General features: G+C 37.6%; 1 protein-coding gene across 1 annotated transcript in view; it reads right to left on the bottom strand.

Moving 5' to 3' along the window:
- The window catches only part of SGCD (sarcoglycan delta), a 3,695,933-nt gene that overhangs the window by 3,643,653 nt on the left and 30,420 nt on the right, over positions 1-21,860 (bottom strand). The gene's annotated exons all lie outside the window — the stretch shown is intronic.

Below are 21,860 nucleotides of genomic sequence, written 5' to 3' on the forward strand. Positions count from 1 at the left end.
TATTCACTAAATATGTTTCTCATTTCAAAGTAGAAATGCAACTTCCTTTTAATGTTATACAACTAATATGCTAAGCTGTTAAAATATTCAGTCACCTCACAAAGAATAACATAACAGAGAGCACCTCACACAGCAAAATGCTGTGGTCTATTGAATTAGATCAGATGTCACTGGTAGAAACTACTACATTAATTACAACTGTTTCATCAAGAGAGAAGGTCTTCCAGATCACAACTTTAAGAACTTTTACTCAGTTAAATACCATTATATCTTGATATACTAAGTTATCAAGATGCAAATGCAAACATAACAGTCACTACAAATTCTAATTATACTACAATGCAATAATCAGTCAATTCATTCTAGTTTTTTTTTTTTTTTTTTTTTTTTAATGATGAAGTTTATGACATTCCCAGTAGTGTTTTTTCTCTTTCTTGGCTCAACATGACTGGGAGACACTGTCAGTAGAAGCAGTAATGAGGAATAAATACAGAGTAGTGTGCAATATATAACTATCTGTATCTGTCTATATACTAAACAAAAATTATAGTAAAAAACTGATATCTTGCATTAAAGAGCGGCAAGTACTACTGCTATATTAAATTTCTGAAGTTGATGTGAACTGATGTCTGGAATCTGAAGGTGGTGAGTTCTTTGGTACTGAAATGTTATGACTGTTTTATAAATTGTTTTAATTAAAATTGTTATTGCTTATTTGGAATCATGAATAATTTTATCGTATAATGCATATAGATTAAAATTGAATGAATGTATGCACAGTTGTGACTACATTAAATGAAAGTTGTGTTGCATTACTCAGGAAATTCCATTCAAATAAATATTGCATTTATAAAATTATGATGTCCCAGAGTCAGAATTGGTTATTTAAAGTTAATTCTGATAATGATTTTGTTGTTCCATTTCTTTAAACTTTTTTGGGAGAGGCAAAATATTACAAATAACTGGCAGAAAATCACATATATTAGCAGTCATGTCTAGGTGATGACTCCTTTGCTTGGGGGCATTTGTTTTGCCATATCAAAGATTGGTTGCATCTAATCATTATAGTTTGTATTCTAACTGCAATGCTTAGATCAAGCAAATGAATCAGAATAGAAACTTCACACCCTATGAGCAAAGATTTGGTAGTGCGAATTAACTACAGAAGTAGTCAATTTGCACTACTGTTAGCAAATGACTGTAGAAGTAGGCAAATGTACTGCAACAATAACATCTTTCAAGAGTACATGTACAATGTATCCTTCAGTGATTAGTGGAGGAATAATATTATGACTGTATAACTACATGTGAGCAAAGACAGAAGTAAACTAATAAATAAGAAATGGGCAGATATCTTTTTAAACTGACTTTGCATTTTAGAGTAACCATGTTTTTCAAGGCAACACTCAAACTCCTGTCTCATAGTTTAGGGAAAGGTCTAAAAACTAAAGACTGCGACAAGCAAAGACTATCACTGTCATCTGCACCTTACTTTTGAATTTTCTGATTCAGTTCTAGTAAAGACTTGGTAAAATCCTAAGATAACTGAGTGTTCAGCCAGGAGAGAATTAATTGTTTCCAGTTACTTTAATGGTGTCATTGCATAGTCTGTGAAACAGCTGAAGCAACAACAGCTGCAACATTCAGTGGTATACATCTGCTCTATACAACACAGCTGAAGCAACAACAGCTGCAGCAGTCGGTGGTATACTCCTGCTCTGTACAACTGCAGATGAAGCAACAACAGCTGCAACAATCAGTGGTATACTTCTGCTCTGTACAACTACAGCTGAAGCAAGAACAGCTGCAGCATTCAATGGTATGCATCTGCTCTATACAACTACAAATGAAGCAACAACAGCTGCAGCAGTCAGTGGTATACTTCTGCTCTGTACAACTACAGCTAAAGCAACAACAGCTGCAGCAGTCAGTGGTATACTTTTGCTCTGTACAACCACAGCTGCAGCAGTCAGTGGTATACTTCTGCTCTGTACAACCACAGCTAAAGCAACAACAGTTGCAGCAGTCCGTGGCATACTTCTGCTCTGTACAACTACAGCTAAAGCAACAACAGCTGCAGCAGTCAGTGGTATACTTCTGCTCTGTACAACTATGGCTAAAGCAACAACAGCTGCAGCACTCAGTGGCATACTTCTGCTCTGTACAACTACAGCTAAAGCAACAACAGCTACAGCACTCAGTGGCATACTTCTGCTCTGTACAACTACAGCTAAAGCAACAACAGCTACAGCATTCCGTGGTATACTTCTGCTCTGTACAACTACAGCTAAAGCAACAACAGCTGCAGCACTCAGTGGCATACTTCTGCTCTGTGCAGCTCAGCAATAAAGGTAATGCTGCTTCCCTCTATGTAATAAGTTATCTACATGTTGAGTGGCCATAGCAAAGGTGAAAATGGTCTATTACATTTGTAACTATATTCGATATCACCATTAAAATCAACTACATTTCTCAATGTTTTACATGGGGTTGGGGCATTGTGCTAAATGTTGTCATCCCTCTTAGTCCAGTGACATTCTACTAGACCTTTCAATAGTCATGCTTGAATGTTACATGTCTTCTCCCACACAATCCATCCATCTTTTACCCCTTGACTTCTTCCTATCTAATCCACATATTCTTCACCGGATTGTTTTCTGATTTTTTTGCACATGTCCAGATCACTTTAATGTGTTCTATTTGACCTTCTCTGTAATTGGAGCTACTTGGACTTATAGGTTCATAGGTAGGTACTAGGCTATCGACCCTGGGGCCTATACAAGCCCAGCCAAAAAAGTACCCTGGCTTTTGACACCCAAGAAAATTATTTTCCTGTGCCACTGTCGAGCAGAGACACAGAGGTGATGCCCGGGGTGAATTTCCTATTTCCCATCCAATCATCAAGATTTTTCTTGAAGAGTGCTAATGAGGAGCTTTGTTTGATATAGATAGGTAGTTTATTACAGAGTATGGGAAGTCTCTGGGACAGGAATATATCCCTCCAGCATGTTCTGTTTATTGTGGTGACAAGGTTTAGGTCCCTAGAGTGTGTAGCTAGGAGGGATTGGGACTTCTTTAAGTGGAGAATGGCCAACAGCTCTGGGTTTGACACAGCTTTGTATGTTAGGCAGAGATCACCTTTGAGTAGGTGATATGAAACGGAGTAAAGCTGGAGTTTTTTGAGACGGTCTGCATAGGTCATCTGTTTGAGGCCAGTAATCCTCTTTGTGAGGTATTTCTGCAGCCTTTCCAGTTGGTGTATATGTCTTGTGAGGTACATAACAAAAGGGGCGTTGTACTCTATAATGGGTCTAATGAGTGATGAGTAGAGGGGAACAATGACCTCTTTTTTTCTGGATGAGAAACCTTTTGTGATGAGGTGTGCCATGTAGAAGGATTTCTTGACTACTGTGGCGATGTGATTATTAAAGGAGAGACTACTGTCCACCTGTGTCCCAAGGTCTCATCACACTTTCAGTGTTAAGTATACTACCACCTATGTTGTAGTTCATGGGTACAGAGTTTTTTCCAAAGGGGATGACAATGCACTTTTTGGCATTGAGCTTGAGACCATGGCTTTGACACCAGGCATCAGTCTCAGTGAAGCCCTTTTGTAGGATGTCCACATCGTTAGGAGTTTCGATTATGGCTCCTAGTTTGCAGTCATCTGCGAACTTCTTTAGCCAAAGACATTCTGTATTAGCCTGTACTTCAGAGAAGTAGATACCAAACAGGAGAGGACCCAGGACTTAACCCTGTGGTACTCCACTTGTCACTGGTCTGAAGTCGGAGTTGGAGTCTGCTACTTTCACAGTGTGGGTTCTGTCAGTGAGCCAGTTGGCAACCCATCTTGTGACACAGGGATTTATACCTAGTTTTGTGAGTTTATCTATAATTCCAGAGTGGGGGATGGTGTTGAAAGCCTTGGCAAGATCTAGGTAGGCTGTGTGAACTGCCTTACCCTTGTCTACAGCTTTGGTGACTGCTTCAAAGAAGTCTATCAGGTTTAGGAGACATGATCTGCCTTTTACAAACCCGAACTGGGTGGGATCCAGAGTTTGGAGATTACCAATGTCTTTGTTTGCAAGTTCCATGATGATACATTCCATGGCCTTGCAGACCAGGCTCGTAAGGCTAATGGGGCGGTAGTTCCTGGGGTCCGTGGTGTCTCCCCCCTTGTGGAGTGGGATAACCATTGCTGTGTGCCATTCAGCAGGCACAAAGCCTGAGGTGAGGCTATGACTGAACATGGTACTTAGGTGGGGTGCCAGTTCATTCTGTAGTTCATGTAGAACGCAGCCTGGGATGTTGTCTGGTCCCATGGATGCTGTGTTCTTGGCTTTGGAGAGTGTGTTTTTTATCTGTGCAGCCGTGATTACAGGAACTTTGCATTCTTCCAGTTTAGAGATGGGCTCTTTAGGGGGTGAGAGGGGGGTAAAGTTAGCACTGAACCTATCTGCCAGGATGTTGGCAATATCAGTTGGGTCTGTATATTTAGTGCCATTGTACTGTACCTCAGAGCAGATCTGAGTGTTGCCATTGAGATTCTTGACATAGCTATAGAATGCTTTGTGGTTGTCTTTAGAGTCAGTGGTGATTTTGTTTTCGTAACTACCTTTGGAGGATTTTATCAGGGATCTCAGCTTCTTACTGAGGCTGACCAGGGAGCTCCTCCACTCGTGGGATTTTACTCTCTTTTGCAAGAGTTTCTTCCTTCTGTTGTACAGTTTGTTTATGGCAGGGGACCACCAGATTGGCTTCCTTTTTTTGGAGGATAGCGTCTTGGTTCTGTTTGGGATAGCATGATCCATGCACTCATGTAAGTGCTTATAAAGTGCAATTGTGTAGGATTCAGTAGACATAACTGTATTGTCCATCTGCATGGGTGTCATGAAGTTCACCACTTCTGTCTTAAGAAGCATGAAGTTGGCTTTGGAGACATTTTTTACCATGGTTTCCTTAATGGGGGATGGAGGCAGGATGTGGATATCTAGGGTAATTAGCTTATGGTTGGATCCGATCAATGAGGCATTGACTTCAGGTGTGGAACACCGGTCACTCATATTGGTAATGACTAGATCTAGGATATTGCTGTCCCTGGTGGGGGTGTGGATAAGTTGATCCAGGGCATTGGAGTTTATGAATTCCAGAAAGCGTTGAGTGAAGGAGTTGGTACATGAGTAGTTTTCCCAGTTAATGGTGGGGTAGTTGAAATCGCCCGTTATTAGGGTGTTTGGTTGAACCATAATATTTTCCAGTACATCAAGAAAAGAGGAGTGGGAATCCTAGGGCATGCTGGGTGATCTGTAGCAAGCTACAGTTTGGATTGCAGTTTTGCCCAGAGTTAGTTGCACTTGGATAACCTTGGCTGCATTATGCTGAGCAACTAGCCTGGAGGTGTGGATATCCTTAATGAATATAGACACACCTCCACCTTTGGTGTTCCGGTCCAGGTTACATGGCCGAAAAGTGTGGTATGAGTTATAGCCTGGTAGTGCAGGGGTGCTCTCTGGAGCCTTGAACCAGGTCTCAGTCACTGCACAGATATCGATGTTCTCCATTTTAAGGAGTGCCTCGAGTGAGTGCATTTTGAGATTTAGACTTCTAGCATTGAGTAGCATCACCCTCAGTTTTTGCTTGCCTGTTCCTGTTACGGTGCTGAATTTGTCATTTGAACCTTGCCTAAAAAAGGCACTATAGGGGTAGCAAGAACCTTAGCCAGTATCCAGAATCCCAGGGGTGACAGGTGCAGGCCATCTCTGGCAAAGCATCGTGGTCTGTCGACCATGTCATTCCAGGCAGACAGATACTGGATCCCTTTAGAATGGAACTTCTGCTATGATGTCCACATTTCTTCATCTGTCCCACAGTGTGCATCCTACATCCCATTTTAGGCATTGCATCTCCTTCGCTTCTAACTTCCTCAATGGCTCTGCCTTCGCAGCCTAGTTTTCTGTACAATACAGTAGTACTGGTTGCTCCTTACTTTTCAACTTCATTTTTCTGACATATAATACGCATGACACTCATTGCCAGTTGAATGCAGACACTTCTAATTCTAGATTTATCCCATCATTCGGACCTCCCTCCTCTTTAAACACCCCTCCTATGTACTTGAAGTTGTTAAACTGTTTAACTATTTTCTATTCTCTCTCAATTTTCAGCTTTTTCAAAATTCCACATTTTCTGCCATTACAACTATGTTATATGTTCTCAGTTTCATCCCATGTGTCTTCTACATTGTATACCTTTTCCACATCTTTTGCTGAACTCCTTTGCTCAGAGTCTGCCTGTAATTACACATTGTATGCATACAGTACTTAGTTGATCTGTTACCACTTTCTTGTTTGGTAGTGCCCGATGCACTCCCACTCCCACTGAGAACTCTGTGAGTTAGAACACTTTTTGTACTTGTGGATATGAACCCTTGTACATAGCCTGCATTAATTCTGCCAATGTTTCTGTGATTTCAAACCACAGTAGGATTGCCCAAATCAGTTTTCTTGTGATCTTGTCAAATGCTTCCTCCATGTCCACGAATACTAAGTTGAACTTTTTCCTCATCACTAGCTTTTTCTCAGCAGTCTGTCTCACTGTAAACATCAAGTTGATTGTGCTACATCCTGATCTAAATCTAAGCAGCTCATCTCATATCTTACTTCCTCCTATTTTGAGAGGTTGTTTATCAATCACGGTCTCCAGTTCTTTCATGCAGTGAGGCAAGAGTCTGTTATCTCTATTCTGCTGCAAATAGTTGTATATTTCCTCTTTATTCTTGTACACTGGTGCTAGAATCCTAATTCTCCAGTCATCTGGGATACTCTTTTCTCTCAGTTCTTCTATTAATACCCTCAAAATCCATTTCTCCCATGACTCCCTCAACATCTCAATCATATCTGCCTTGACCTCATCTGATCCTGCTGTTTTTTTCTGAATTAATTTTCCTTACAGGTGTTTTAACATTTTTTGGGGTGGGCTCCTCTTCTTCTTTCCTTGTAGGTTGTCTCTGGGGCAGTACAGCCTTTGTGGGGTTGTTCTCATTCAGAAGTTGCTGGAAATATCCCTTCCATCTGCCTTTGATGTCATTTGGACTGGTGAACAGGCTGTTGCTTGCATCCCTCTTGAAGGGTGTCTGATAACTATTTTCTTTATCTTTCTGTCTTTGCCATGCAACCTATTAAAAGTTTCTTTGTGTCATCTACCGAGTCAGTTTCCAGAATCTGGTAGAATGTGTATGATACCTTGTTAATCACTGTTGCAACTGTTCTCTTAGCCTCTTTTTTAACCAACCAGTATTATTTCTTAGCTTTGTCTGTCTTGTCTATAGCTCCTTTTTTTTCTGCACGTTTTCTTTCTTTTGATGACTTCTGCATTCCACCTCCAGCTTTCCTTATGTATCTTATGCCCATACCTGGCTAGCCACCTATCTGTTCTATAGTCTTCACACATGCTGTTTTGAGATGCTGCCATTCTTCTTCAACTCTACCCATTTCCTCTTCTTCCTGAGGTGCTACAGCCCTGAGTATTTCCTTTAACACTTATGCATTCTCTCTGCTCAACTTCCAGTTCTTCAGACTCGTGTCTGTTGGCCTTAAAGCCTCCTTTGACCACTGCTTGCAGCAGAGTGTGGCAACCAGTGGTTTATGTTATGAGAATATTATTTCACTGGTGATGACTTTGCAATCATTTATTCTAGTCCAATATCCTTCCTTTACTAGGATAAAGTCTGCCTGAGTTGTATGTTGGCCACTAGTGTAAGTTATCTTGTGACTGTCTCTCTTGTTGAACCATGTGCTGGCTACTATTAAGCTATTTGCAGTTAGAAGTCTAGAATGGCCTCTCCTTCTTTATTCCTCTTAACCCACCTATGTTGAGCCAGGAGATTTTTATTACCTGTTCTGTTGCCTCAATATCTACATTTCAGGTCCCCCATTATCAACACCAACTCATGTTGTCCTGCTATATCTATTAAGTTCTAGAACTGCTGCCTGGATGCATTATATTTTTTGCTATCATAACCCTGCTGTGGGACATAGGCTGAGATTATGAATACTGCCTTATCCTTACACAGGAATGTGATTGTCATGCGTCTGTCACTAATTCTGATGACATCCCTCTCTTTCTTCTGAATAGTCTTCCATACTACAATTCCAACACTATTCCTAGTCTGTCCTCATCCTGAGTTATATACTCTGAATCCCAAGCCATGTCGCTTTTTGGCACTGCTATTCTTGGATCTTGGGTATAAAGGATGCCCAGACACCTCTTTACCATTATGCCATCCACCTCCAAGCTCCACTGAGTGCAGCAATTCTAAGTTCATGCTTGGCAGGTTGATTGTTTTTTCAACCAACGTTTGCTAAACAGAGCTATTCTAAGTAACTCAAGTTGGGCAACTAGACACCACCCATCAAGTAGCTTACTGACTGAGGGCTGATGGGTTTTACAGTAGGCACACACTGGCCCAATGCGGCACATAATCCCTCACATTGTTAACATGGATCCACTGCATAGGTTGGAGTAGGCTAGGTCCTCAACTCACTTATCACTGGCAAATACCCATGCCCATTTTTGACATCATTAGTCAACACAAATAAATCACTTAGAGCTACTTTTTACACTGTTGAGTGGCTAACCCTGACATACCATGCAATCCTTGATAATTCTTCTCCTAGATGGAGGATACCGTGCACCACAGTTGATACCTAAAGCATTTGGCCTTTATAACTCTGCCCCACATAGGCACCATCTTAGTGTCTGTGCTGCTACCCATTCCATTGCTGGACAAATTTGAGGTGGAGGCTCTCAGCAAATTTCTTTGTAGGTGAGAATAACCCTAAAGAATATAGGCAGTACATGCAAATTCCATACAGGCACTGGGCATTGGTCAAGGTCAAACCTTGTACCTTGCGCATGGGAGATGAAGACCTTAACCTTTATGGCAACTATATTTATACGTTTTATTAAATATCAGTAATAACAGGCAACAGAAGATAGCAGCTTTTAAATATTGTAGGATAAAACAAATTTAAAAGGTTCAGTCCTGATGTACATTTTTCTTTTGTAACATTCACTTTCAATGTTATTTTTAGTGGAGCATTCTCTGCCATTATACACTAATGCTTTGCAATCCAACAATCAGCATTAGTGAAAGATTGTAATACTGCAGCAGACATTTATCTTCCCTGTCAAAGTCATCCTTGTCAAATACTTATCTTACTGAAATGTCATCATTGCCTTTTCATTAAAAATGTTTCACTTGTGTCATCTTTTTTACACAAATTCATTACCACTCTCGGTTAAAAGCGAAAATCAAACAAACTGAGATTTAGACATCTTAATGTCAATATAGGATCTGCACCTCCTTTATGAATGCAGAAATACTATTTTAACCTCAGTCTCAATAGTTTTAGTAATAACACTTTTGTGTCAATGTAACATCTGAAAAACTAATTCTTGTAAAATGTACACTTTAATCAAAATGGTCTCTTAATCTTGCTTTCACTATTAATTGTGCCTGTCTCCCATATCTGCTCCACTTATCACCCTTAACAAATACTTATTTCTCACTCTTCCTTCCCTTCCTCTCTTTATACATAATTTGAATTTTCAGCACTGTACTGACATTTGTTTAATGAGCAAGTAATAAACTTTTTTATATGTCAACATTTTTAGATGCTACATAATATTGTAAATATCTTGCTTGTATTATTCTACAAGTCACATGTGTATTAATATCTATATAAATCAATGTACTTACAGTATATTATAATATGATGGCAGTTTGTATCTATGTATATATATATGTGTCTTCTGTTCTTATATTTGTGGAGATTTCCTCTCTATGCCTCTGCTGAAAACAGGTGAAACTATCCAGTCAGACTTTTCTGAGAAAGCATGTTAGCTAATAAGTAAATAAAAACATAAGCTAGTAGTTGAGATGTTATCAACAAAATTTAACACTTTTTCCTCAGGACCTCTGCGTCAAATAAATTTATGATCTAGAAATGAATTGCAAATAATATGGGCATATTATAATCTGACTTGCATATAAACTTGGCTTCACATTTCAGTATAAATCAGCTAGCATAGATGGGCTGCATAAAGCCACTCACCCATCCATGTTGCTCTACTCTATTTGCAAGTAATTTTGTTAAAGAGGAAAAAAAAACAAACTTCGCGAACGTATTTCTCTAAAAACAATATTTTTGACAATGATAGTGTGCCATATAATTTAAAGAAACAGTGTATCCGTGCCACCTGTTAATAGTTTAGTGCTAGCATTTTAAGAAGCTTGCAAAAATGAAATTAGTCAAGTACTTATGAAGACTCATAATAAACCCAGGCAAATTTCAAATGCTTTAAACAATCTGGGTAATAAGAACAATGTCTGAGTTATGTAGTTTGATAAAGGCAGCTCATTCGTGTTTATGGATACTGCTGTTAATACAGTGAAATTACTTGCAATGTTGGTTGATTGTACTTTTAACTTTGTATTTTAAGAACTAAAAGTTTATTGTGCCTAGGAACTGATTGAATTGACTATATATAAGTGGCTTAAAGGCAATGCTGTCAAGAGGGTTTATACTTCTGGTAAACCCGAAACACATATTTGTACTGCTTGTAAAAGAGGGAGAGATTAGAAGACTTACAAACAAAAGTATGATTTTCTATTAACTACTACACACTGGTGATTGCTTAAAGACTTATAAAAATGATAAAGACAAACAATATTAACATCGGGATTTTTCTGGCTCACAACCTTATATTACTTTGTATCTATTCCCCTCCCCCACCTTGAACCTGCACTCCTCTCTCCCACTCCTGGTCCGTTACAGAGGAATCAAAAAAGCTGATGTAGAAAGGCACCATCTTTTGACTTAGATGTTCTGCCCTTTCTTCATAGGACTCCCCAGTAGTGTGCTCACATGTAAGTACTAACTGATATTGTTTTTGTTTGCAATTCTTACTGCTATTTTTGTGAAGTTTCACACATGGTCTGTTTTTTTTTTCATGCATATTTTTAGTTGGTAACAGCTCTATTTGGTCACTTATGTTCTGGACCTATAATGCAAAAACATTTTTTTTTTGCTTTTCTCTACTCACCCTGCATATGAGCATTTTTGTTATGCCATATAGAATTATGCTCAGCATATTGTGGCTTTAAATAACAGATACAATGCTGCTTTATTCACTAAAGTGAATACTGTAGCCTGCTATCTGTACTTTTAGATCAGAAAACTGTTTGACAATTAGAATAGAACTTACTGTAACCTATGAGGGATACAAGTGACTCTGTTTCTGTACAATACCACTGTTGTTATTCCTGACTTTTAGTGGAGAATGCTAAATTGTGTGTAACATCTTAATAGTTACTGTGTTTCTGTAGCATACCACTGTTATTATTTGTGACTTCAGTGGGGAATGCTAAATTCTGTGTAGCATCTTAGTAGTTAGTGTGTTTCTGTACAATACCACTGTTGTTATTTGTGACTTTAGTGGAGAATGCTAAATTGTGTGTAGCATCTTAATAGTTACTGTGTTTCTGTACAATACCACTGTTATTTGTAAATTTAGGGGAGAATGCTAAATTGTTTGTAGCATCTTAGTAGTTACTGTGTTTCTGTACAATACCACTTTTGTTATTTGTGACTTTAGTGGAGAATGCTAAATTGTTTGTAGCATCTTAGTAGTTAATGTGTTTCTGTACAATACCACTGTTATTTGTAACTTTAGGGGAGAATGCTAAATTGTTTGTAGCATCTTAGTAGTTACTGTGTTTCTGTACAATACCACTGTTGTTATTTGTGACTTTAGTGGAGAATGCTAAATTGTGTGTAGCATCTTAGTAGTTACTGTGTTTCTGTACAATACCACTGTTATTTGTAACTTATGAGGAGAATGCTAAATTGTTTGTAGCATCTTAGTAGTTACTGTGTTTCTGTACAATACCACTGTTGTTATTTATAACTTTAGGGGAGAATGCTAAAGTATGTGTAGCATCTTAATAGTTACTGCATTTCTGTACAATACCACTGTTGTTATTTATAACTTTAGGGGAGAATGCTAAATTGTTTGTAGCATCTTAGTAGTTACTGTGTTTCTGTACAATAGCACTGTTGTTATTTGTAACTTTAGTGGAGAATGCTAAATTGTTTGTAGCATCTTAGTAGTTACTGTGTTTCTGTACAATACCACTGTTGTTATTTGTAACTTTAGTGGAGAATGCTAAATTGTGCGTAGCATCTCAGTAGTTACTGTTTTCTCTTCATAACCTTCATAACAATACATAACTGTGTAGTGAATGTTATCATAGCTTGGTATCAACTGCTGTTACCTTTTACTTTTTTTTTTCTCTGCTTTCCTTGCATTTTGTGTTGCTCATAGAATTGTGTGGTTTCTTACAAGGTATGTTGCCCCTCCCCTGCATCCTCTATTTCAGTTACTTGGTAATCAGAGTGTTTTAAAACTTCAGACCTAATATTTACCTTCTTTTGCTTTTTATTTCCAGTCCCCTCAGCAAAAGTATTATTCTGTGTCCTGGCCAACCTCCAATAAACCAAAGGCTGCCTGGTTGCCCTGCACTAAGAGACCCTACATCGGTGGAATGCTAAAGTACTTTCAGCTAAACTATTATATGTTAGAGTTGTATTTAAACTGTAGACTTTTACTGTAAACTTGCACACTACTGGACCCCCCCACCATTCTTTTCTCTTCCTATTATATTCCTAGGCCAATTATTTAAAAGTACTTTCTTTCTCTTGGTAAAAGTTTGCCTATGTGCCTGCAGCGCAAACTTGTATTGTTTTTCCATATAGTAGTGGTGGTTCTTTTCTCCACACTGTGCTAGATTAGTAGCACAAGACTTCTAGTTATTAGGAAGATACTGCGATACACAGACTTGGAACTGACTGAGCTTGGTTTTCCTGATGTTATTTTTTGGAACCTGGCCTGGTCTATTTTTTCTGACTCATCCTGCTCTGTTCGCCCTTGCTGCGCTCGGTCTCACTCCACTTCCCTCCCCTACCCCTATTCCCACCCACCTCTGACATCATTTCCTTTATAGCTAAACCTGCTTTGCCCCACCTCTGCACTAGCCAATAGACACCTCCTCTCCTCTATTCATACCCCACATCACCTTTAACAGTAAAACCCACTCCCCACTCCTCCTGAGCCTTACCTGCTTTTAACTCTTTCAGTCACTCACTTTATAAAACTCCTTCAGTAAACCTGATTTCTTCTACTAACCTTAAATAAATTGTTACCCTTTAATTAGTTCTGAGCTGAAACTAAATCATGGCTATACCTTTCAAAACTCTACTTTTCTCCCTCCTCTTTCTAATTCTTTTCTCAGCTCTAACTTACCATTCTCCTAACCTGCTTATCACCCCATCTTCCACACTCTCTTATCTCACTGCCTATCATAGAAATAACTACTCCCCCTCTACTGCCATATCACTATATCATTTCACAGCTTCAAAGTATTGTACATACCAAATGCCTAACATCTCATCAAAACAAAACATCAGTTCCTTTGCAAATATTTCTTCATACAAATACTTCAAAGCACAATACTACTTTTATCTGATGATATTCTCCCCAACCTTGGCCTTAGCCAACAGGACTCTAACCATACTTATGCAGCACCCCCCCTAACTGCCTCACAAATAACTCATTACAATCACAAGCCTCCAAAAATATTTTTTTGTCAATGAATATACAAAGAATTGTGAATAAAAGTACCCTCCTTCATGCCTAGATTCCTCAATATAACCCAGATATACTTGCCCTATCTGAGACGTGGCTAAAATCTCATATTACAAACTGTGGAATTCTAACCCCTGGTTATAATATTGTTCAACTGGATAGAAGTAAGAGGGTGGAGGAGTACCTATACTCTACCCTGACCAGCACTCCCCCCCCCCTCAATAGCTATCCCTGATTTCTGCCATGCTAAATACTTATAGCAACCTGTAACCTAAATCAACAGAAAAAACTTGACATTGAACAATCTACATACCCCAAGGTAAAAACATTATAATACTCAAGCAGTTTATTTCTTGGATTTCTATATCCATTCCCTATGAAACCATCATCCTTGGGGATATGAATATTGACTGGAGTCTTGTAAATACTGCATTACCTAGCTACTCTATAAACCTTTATGGCTTTACCTAGCTGATCACCTAAAATACGCACCAGCAAAAAAATTCCCAGAATGACTTGATCATCAACTGGATATTAGTATCCAATCCCCAGTGCTATCATAACCCTTCCACCCTACCTAGCTCCCTTAGTGACCACCTCCCTACCTCAGTAGTAAGACAGTCTACCAATCTTAACAAGAACCATAAACACAAAGAGTCCTGTAACCTTAAAAACTATAACCCTGTCACCCTAAACAAATTACTGTCCACTGTAAACTTGTCATTTCTACACACATTACCCCTTAATGAGGCTGTCCAAAGCTTCAATAATATATTCCTAGAAACCCTTAATACCCTGGCTCCCAGTACAAAAATTAGGCTAAAATGTAGTTATCCACCATGGCTTAACCAGGCAACTTGATCACTAATGAACAAGAGAGACAATGTCTGGAGAGCATGGAAAAAAAATAACTTTCCACCTGAACTTATATAAGAATCTTTGCAACCAAAACAAGAAAGCAGGTCCTACTAGGAAAAAAAAGTATCAAAAATCTCTGAACAACCCACATTCTAACCTGAAGAAATTCTGGCACTAAATAAACAAATTACTATCTCCAAGGAACCCCTGAAGAAATTCTGACACTGAATAAACACATTACTATCTCCAAGGAACCCCTCTTCACAAAACCCCTTGCCTAACAAACCTTCCAATGAAACTGCAACTCTGTTTAGAAACTTTTTTCATCAAAACAATAGAAAAGCTTACTAAACCAGAAACTCTTGATATTAAGAATCCACCTCCCACCTCATCTCTTCCCTCATTCTCCCTAGCACCTGCAGCAACTTCCTTCATCAGATCACTTCTTAAACTCAAACCCTGTTCCCCATCACCCAGCAAACTCTCTCCATTGTTTCTCAAACATGCAGCCGAATCTGTAGCATAGCCTGTATCTACACTTGTCAATAGATCCAACCAAGAAGATAACAGTACCAGATATACACATAAAAGAAAACAGACTGAAATAAAAACCAAATAGGAACAACCAATACAGCATCTTTAAGCGTACTAACTTTATTTCTCCACTTTTCATCCAACAGGACTTCTTCAGAACAACAATAAATTTGCAAAAAGAACAACTTAAATACACTACCATTCAAATGTAATTATTAATTAAATAAGCTATAAAAAGGTGATAAAAGCTATTAAATACTATTAACATATGCGATCAGTTATAAAATATTTTTAACCATTGTAACCTCTCCCCTTGTAACATCTGCCTTGACTGTTCATCTTTGATCTCTTAAAAAACATTTTATATTTATTGCTCCATTTAGACCTGGATATTAATCAGCAATCAGTTTGATTTGCCATGAAGTCTCTCTTTTTTGTTCAAGGACATAAAACAGAAATGTTTTATAGTGCTCACAAGAAGAACTATGCCTAAAAAGGGAATTGCCAATGTCTTTGCTCTTGATAGCATGGACATGTTCTTTTATTCTCTTATGAAGGGCACGAGTGGTCATCCCAACATAAAATGCTGAACAATCAGAACATACACCAATATAAACAACCCCCAGCACTGTTACAGTTAAACCTACCAGTGCTAAAAAGGATTGAATTTGAGTGACTTAACAGAAAATAAGGCCCCTCATAAATAAATCTACAAGATGAATGAAAACCACATTTGTACATCCCATTTGTTCTATCTGTAGGTGGTAACCTAACTTTACTGCTATCATGTTGTAATATAGTTTTTAAACAATTATTAATTTTATAAACAAATGATGGATTCTCTCACAAAGCTTTAACCAAGTCAATATTGCCCCTTATAATCCACCAATTATTGTTGACAATATTCCTTATAGCATAACTGTCAACTGATATATCTAAATTACAGACTAAAGTGTTTTGATTACTGTTGATACTGATGGACTGGTTACCTTCATGATTTTGTGTTTTCCAACATGTATGGATCTGTACATGTCAGGCAATTACCTAATGAATTTTTCTTCTTCTCTCAGTTAACATATCTGCCTGGAATCTACCTAAACAGTCTACATATATTACTCTCTCTCTACAGTTAGTATCTATGCAATTAAATGCATTTTTGTTGTACTATGCCATGATGTTATACATCATGATAATGTTATATACAAGCATGATGTGCTTTTTACTGCAGATTTGATAAGCCTGAGGCTACAAATGACACTGTTACCAGCTCTGTCAGTGTTCAGACTTATATGACTCTCTTTTCCACACAGTCTTACATTCAGCCTGTCTTAATTATCTCTGAGGAGGATGTGTATCTTTTTTTAAAAGTCAGCAAATTAAGAAAGCAGCTGGTCCAGATGGGGTTTCACCGTCCTGTTTAAAAACCTGTGCTGATCAATTGGCCCCTGCTTTTAATCAGATTTTTAATAAATCATTAGAGCTGTGTGAAGTTCCCTTATGTTTCAAATAAGCCACAATCATTCCAGTGCCTATAAAATCCACTGTAACAGGACTGAATGACTACAGGCCTGTTGCTTTGACATCGGTGGTCATGAAGACTTTTGAGAGGCTGGTGTTAGCTCACTTGAAGGATATTACAGCTCCCACATTGGACCTCCTTCAGTTTCCTTATTGAGAGAATTGCTCAGTGGATGATGCAGTTAATATGGGCCTGCACTATATCTTGCAACATCTTGACAACCCAGGTACATATGCAAGTATTCTGTTTGTGGTCTTCAGCTCAGCATTTAATGCAATAATTCCTAAACTTCTTCATTTGAAAGTCTTCCAGCTTTCTGTTCCTGTTTCTGCCTGTCAATGGATTACCAATTTTCTAACCAATAGGAAATAGCAGGTGAAACTGGGGAAATTTCCACCTAGCTATCACACGATCAATACAGGGGCCCCACAGGGATCTGTGCTCTCCCCACTGCTATTCATGCCTCTCAAGTGTACCTCATTACGAAGAACATACCTCATTTGGAGTCTTATAAAGTTCATGTTCCTCGAAGTTCCAATAAGTTCTACATTGAAACGGTCTGTAACACATTCAGTTTTGGGAATTTTTTAAGTGAAATCCATGGTAAATAGAAATAAATCATATTAATTCATTAAAAGATCTTCTTTATGAGTAAAACCAGCATATTTTACCATCCTATGACCTTCCTAGCTGAAGTTGTTAGTAAGCCATTAGTACATGTTCCACATTTTGCCCATTTGTTCCACATTATGAGGGCTAGTGTTCCTCATTTTGGAGCTAGAAGGTTGAGAGCTATGCTGCTATTCTCCCTCTACACTAATGACTGCACACCTAAGGACCCCCTCTGTCAAACTTATTAAATACGCAGATGATACAACTATCATCGGGCTTATCAGGAATAGTGATGAGTCTGCATACAGATGGGAGGTTGAGCAGCTGGCCCTTTGGTGTAATCAGAATAATCTGGAACTGAACACCCTTAAAACTGTGGAGATGACAGTGGACTTTAGGAGTGATGCTACAATATTATCCCCCTTATATTATATTTAATACTGCTCTGTCAGTTGTGGAATCTTTCAAGTTTTTGGGATCTCTAATCTCCCTGCACTTGAAGTGGGAGACCAATGTAGGATCCATCATAAAAAAGGTACAACAGCAAATGTACTTTCTGTGACAGCTGAGGAAGTTCAACCTCCCACAGGAACTGTTGATTCAGTTCTATACAGCAGCCATTGCGTCTGTTCTCAGCTCATCCATAACAGTGTGGTTTGGATCTCTGTCTAATCATGACAAAAATAGGTTACATCGAATAGTCAAGTCTGCCGAAAATATCATTGGTGCTAGTTTACCCTCCTTATAGGACCTGTACTATTCAGTCACAAAAAGGGCATGGGAAATCATCACCGACCCTTCACATCCAGGCCACCATCTTTTTGAACGATTACCATCAGCCAGGCATTATAGATTAATACACACCAAAACAAGCAGACATAAGAACAATTTTTACCACAGGCCATCATCTTTTTGAACTATTACCATCAGCCAGGTGTTAAAGATTAATACACACCAAAACAAGCAGACATAAGAACAGTTTTTTTTCCATAGGCCTTCAAGTTCATAAATACTTAATTCCCTTTATTAGGCTGGGGTATTCTTTTTCCCAAGCCTCCGAGGATTCTGCAGTATTGTTTACATATTGTTAATACTTGTTTCTTTCAGAGTTTATTTCAGTATTTCTTGCACTGAGTTGCACTTTGAACCTTGTATGTATATGTATATTTACTTTTTTGTCTTGTTCTTAATAGTTGCATGTATGTTGTTGTCTTGTTCTTAATAGTTGTATGTATGCTGTTTATCTAATTCATACTTTGGAGAGTTTCTAGCCAATAAATATGATTCTGATTCTGATGTTACTTTGATTTTTTTTAGGCATTGCTACATTCCTTGTAAATAAATAAAAGCTATCAAAATTTCTCAAACATATTCTCAAAATACTATACTTTTGCCTTGTATATATTTGTAATATATATGGTTTTGTACTGTTAAGTATCTTACAACTTGGATTGTTAGGGTTTTCTTATTTTTTAATTACTTTCCTGGAGCTTTTCTACTCAGGGGCTCTGTGAGTCCAGTCGGACTAACCCACTTAACAAATGAAAAAATAAAAATAAATTAAAAAAGCATAAAGGACAGCAGGTGCAACCCTTATATCCTGTGTGTGCTGGGTAGAAAAACATTTTGGTTAGATATTTGTGAATCAGTATTCTTACAAAATATATATCCTTTCGGCAATGTAAATCAACAAAAAAAAGTTATTTAAAGAAATTTGGTCTTTAGATGAAAAAAAAATGCATAAAACATGCATACATTCTGATGTGGAGTTCAACACAAAGGTTAATTTAGATTTAAAAATTTGTAAAGCTTTTTAGCTACATGTCCAAAAGACATTTTTTCATTGAAGCTCTTAAACTCTTTGTGTAATATAAATTGGCGTGCTTTTACCTATAACAGACCAGTGATTTTAAGTGTGAAATGGAATTCATGTGCTAGGGTGGGCCATGTAAGACATAACATTCTCACATCGGGAACCAGGCCTACAGGTATGTCTGTATGATTAAGAACGGTGTGGTGTACATTTACATGTGGTATTACCACATTTGCCTTTTCATTTTCATCTTAAGAAATTAAAATGTAAAGAAGCCACTTCTTTCCTGCTGAATCCTTTAGCCATGCATTCACTTTTTTGTACTTTTGTAACATATTTAAGAGTCATTCTTTGATTTTCAGGCTTCAATACTCAATTAATTTACAAGATGAATATATTTTGGATAACAAACTATGCATGTATGACAATCTGTTTATTCTAACTTTTTTAAAGTCATTGAGAATATTGTTACAGAGTCGTATGAGAGCCTTATATCTGACAGGTTTATGAAGCAGTACTCGGATATTCTTTCAGATTTATATTAAAACAATTAAAATATCAGTGACAGAACTGCTTCTTTTCATAAGAAAGCCTCGACAGTCACACAATAGTTCACCATTTACTGAAAATATTGAAGCAGTCTGTCAAACATTTAAAACAATGAATATGAATCCTTTTTGTGGTAAAGTTTTACCTGACAGTTGAAAAAGAAATGAATAACAAAGTAATTTACAAACTGAAGTAGAAAAGTAATTATATTTTACATATCCTAATATTCTGAGAATAATTTGAAGTGGAAGGCATAAGGATGACTCATTTCATTGAGTTTTTGCTATCAATAATATTTGAGACTCAAATAAATAATATTATGGTATGTATTAATACAGCTGTAATCTGAAAACAAAACAGTTTCCATTGGCATGCATTCGGTTCCTTTCAGTCATTGGCTGTGCCTTTATGGCACTAATTATGCAACTGGAATATAAATTTTACAGTAATTTTACTTGTAATTTTTAACTGAAGTAAGGTGGTGCTGCACATAGCAATGGAGAATATGAATGACTGTCCTTGTGATTTTTGCATAACAAGAAAACTTTACAGTTACACAAAGTATACGAAAATATATACTGAAAGTATCAGCTGCATACAGGACAGCACTTTATACAACAACTGAGAAAGAATTTTGAAGGCTGATGTGATTAGGGAACAATATTTATGATGTGATGACAGTATGTCTGAGGCTGGACTTCCAAGATGGCTGCACACAGATCACCAGCTTAATTTCAACTTGCCCAGTGTGAAAAAAAGAAACTATGAGAAAAGGGCCAGTAACTCTACTAGTTTTACTAAATGCAGTTACTGGACAGTAAGTTCACTGCCTGGATGCCAGCAAAGAAGAAAATTAGATTGAAAGAAAATCAACTAAAAAGGGTGAAGAGAAAACACTGACTGGGGAGAATTCTGCAGCTGTACAGTAAAAAGCAGTTAAAACTGGAGACAGTAAAATGTTTGTGGAAAATGATTATACAATGTACACCAGGCAGAAGAGAAGCAAATTTATCACAGTAATCAGGGAGTGTTAGTGTGAGATTCAAGCTGCCCTATTCAGCCATCTTCAGAACACTTCTTTTGTGGCAGATTAAAGCCATACTTAGATGCAGAACAGCCTAAGATGGAAATACAACGTTTGTCCAACAAAAAGTGAGCCATCATACAGAACAGCTTCTCATTCTTTTGATATTAACACTCATAGAGAGACTTTGCAAGTGAATGTTTTCCTGTGTTACAAAGGAAAATGGTTGAGATACAGAAGAAAATCAGAGAAGTTGAACTGGATTCTCGGGTGGGAGATAGAGATGCATAAGAAGACAATAAGCAACACTGAAATTACTGAAAAATATATGAGATTATAAAGAATCATAACGTCTACACTAACCATACTATTTTGTTATATTATTGGCCTCAGAGATATAGACAAAAAAGGAAAGAGCATGGAGTTATATTCAGAAATTCAGAGTACAAACAGTAATGCCACAGGAGATACGTATGGAAAGAAGTGCAAACTTGATATCAGGAAGGATATTCAGCAGAGTATCAGGGACTAAGGAAAATTGGAGTACTTATACTAATTGCTAGAGGAATTCCAATACTGATTGAAGAGGAAAAAAATAATGTTAGATTTGTGGTAGTAAGAGGCTACTGGCAAGAGAGGAAGGTTACGCTGGCATGTATTTATATTCCAACAGTGCTATTATGGAGCTTAGGACATTTTGGGAGAAGTAATCAGCTTTCAGTGGGGAATATTACTTATAGGCGGGGACTGGAATTTGATTTTCAACAATGAGGATGTATCGGCAGATATAGAGTGGAAAATATAACAAAAGGGAGTAGCTTTATGAAGAAATTTATGAAAATATTTGATAAGGAATATGTGAATTCAGTGGTAGGAGCCCTAAAAGAATTTGCATATTATTCCCCAAGGTACAAGAACTGGGCCAGACTAGAAAAAAATTATATTTCACAGAAACATGGATTTCATTGAAAGCTTTAATACACATCCAATAACTACTTCATCTCATATGCCAATAGCAACAAAGATAAAAATGCAGGATAATGAAGTAAAAACAAGGCACTGGTACTTTCTTACCTACCGGTTAAAAAGAGATGAGTTTAAGGAAAGGTAGTGGAAATTATTTTAGAGTTATAGATAAGATAGAAATTTCTTCAGAGGTTATATATAGTGAGCGAGATAAAATTAAGTGGTAATCAAAAACAGGGTAGAAATAAAAGAAAAAGAGATATGATTAAGAAATATCA

The sequence above is a fragment of the Protopterus annectens genome, chromosome 4.part0 (genome assembly GCF_019279795.1).
Source record: "Protopterus annectens isolate FY-2018-M chromosome 4.part0, PAN1.0, whole genome shotgun sequence".
Classification (NCBI taxonomy): domain Eukaryota; kingdom Metazoa; phylum Chordata; order Ceratodontiformes; family Protopteridae; genus Protopterus; species Protopterus annectens.